Source organism: Pteropus vampyrus, unplaced genomic scaffold (assembly GCF_000151845.1).
Source record: "Pteropus vampyrus isolate Shadow unplaced genomic scaffold, Pvam_2.0 Scaffold115, whole genome shotgun sequence".
Taxonomy (NCBI): domain Eukaryota; kingdom Metazoa; phylum Chordata; class Mammalia; order Chiroptera; family Pteropodidae; genus Pteropus; species Pteropus vampyrus.
Window position 1 is genome coordinate 5,194,477 of NW_011888896.1, and position 2,309 is coordinate 5,196,785.

At 32.3% G+C, this 2,309-nt stretch overlaps 1 long non-coding RNA gene across 1 annotated transcript in view; it reads right to left on the minus strand.

Annotated features, from left to right (window-relative positions):
• Window positions 1-2,309, minus strand: part of LOC111743500 — a 105,712-nt gene that overhangs the window by 79,344 nt on the left and 24,059 nt on the right. The gene's annotated exons all lie outside the window — the stretch shown is intronic.

Below are 2,309 nucleotides of genomic sequence, written 5' to 3' on the forward strand. Positions count from 1 at the left end.
TGCATTTCATAATTTTATCCTATGACTCATTCTTTCAACAAGATGGTTGCCTCCAGACAAATGAAATGGTTTTGAATTCAAGCAAATAGAAGCTTCACAGCTTCCAAGCAACACCACATTATGTTGAGAATAACAGCAAACGAGTTCCTTTTCTAGGGGTCCTACAACGAATAGAGGCTGCCATGAAGGACATCCTTAGAGACACTTGAAAAACTGCATGGCCATCTGTTCTGGATGATACAGAAAAAATTACTGCATGCAAATAGAGGGTAACACTAGATAAGTTCCAAGTTGGCTTCTAATTCTAAATCTGCTATAAAAGATTATGTATACTACAATCAATATAAGTGCCATTTAAAGTTTCTCTTCAAGATAAATATCTATATCAACTTAATAGGAAACAAATTATACTGGTCAATCCAACTAAAAGGGACAGTAGTTTAAAAGACAATGTCTAAAATAAGATTCCCTTAAGAAGGGAGATGATGAGAATGTTCCTGACGTGCAAAGATATATTTCCTAAAGAAGAAATGGCAATTCTCCTCAGGAAACACTGGCACTGATGTTTTCTGCTCTTTAAAAATAACATAAATGTGTAGGAGTCTTTTTTCTTTATGAAACTAATATTTTCTTGTTAAGTCTCCTTAGAGAAATATAATTTTTTACAATTTTAACTGGTATCTGAAATCTATTTTTATGGCTTAACAAGAGAAGCAACACTACCATCGTGTGGCAAAAGAGATTAAATTTATTTTTTTTTTAAAGTTCCAGTTAGAGATAAAATTTAAATCCACAAACAAAAGTCCCACCCAAATGCAAATTAATCTTGTATCATTTGGATAACATTCCTGTCTCTCATTAAATAATTTGCAACTTGTAATAAAGACAAAATTTATATAAAAAAGAAAACTGTGATTAATTTTTCTCATTTAAGTTAGGCTGTTAATAGTGGCTTCCTGTTTCCTTGCACGTTGTCAGTAAAACAAAAGATAAAAGTGAAAGGCCAGAAAAGTATCACTGATTTTACTTCAACGGTGCATTCATAGATGTTTAAACAAACAAAAAGCATGCAAAGAATTCTAGAAAGATAATCAAGCGAAGAATAAAAGCTAATTTTTTAATATTATGTAGTTTCCCACGAATTATCTTAACTAATTCTAACAACAACCCTCTGATATCATTATTAATATCTCCATTTTATTCATGGGGAAACTAGAATGCAAAGATAATAATTTACTCCTTCTAGAACAACACCTGTAACAGGGTGATCCTGGTGCAAGAGAGATCTCAGCACATCCTACAAAAAGTTCTGGAGCCAGGATGGCCCTTCAGCGCTGTCCCACATTGAGATCTGAGACTCTGTGCCCCTACATCAACCACTAGATGTAGGCTGTCCCCAGGGAGGGACATAACCTTGGGCAAAACAACTCCCTTCTACAAAGAGAAATTTCTAGAGAGGGACTGACTGTGATCCATCATCAAACAACATTCACAACAGCTGGGGAAAAGAGAGATTTGGTCTAGTAGAGGGGATCTGGGCAGTGCACCTTTGCATCAGTACTGGTCAGTTCTTTAGTTATAAGAACTAATTATACATGTGGAGAGACACAGTCACTGTTATTCGTACTCTGCTTAATGCTTGATGTATTGAACTCTTATGTCCATTAACCAAATTTTGAAAACCAATTTGTCTCAAGAATTTAAATAGTTACTACATATTTTACACAATAAATTCATTTAAATTACTTATAAATGATTCGAAGTCTGGTCATTGAGGTCATTGGTCATTCGATTGAGGCCCTTACTAATGTGAAGGTTTACTTGTTACACCATAAAATGTTTAACTTTCTGTCCTTTGGTTTTAATTTTTGAAAGTTGATATCTTTCCCAAAATGATGTTTTCTTTTCATTTTGCATAGCTGATAGTTCCTAACTCATTGTCCTTTTATTGTAATTATCAATACAAAATAATTTTCTATTTTTAATAACCGTATTTGCTATTAGTGTTTTATAATTACCAGAGACATTTAGAGGTTGCATCTTATAGGAAATAAGGAATTGAGTCTCTACAGTTAGCTCTACTAGTCAGGACACTTGACTAACTTGTCATTTTGGAATATCATATTTAACTTTCTTTATAATATTGTTTTCAGTCCATAAATATGGTAATCTTCTTATATATTTAGATCTTATTTAATAATGTCTTTCAATAAGTTGTATTTTTCTTCATAGTAATCTTTTTTGTTATATTCAAAACCACTGTATTGCTATTACACATGATATATTAAATTATATTTTCTAAATTGTTG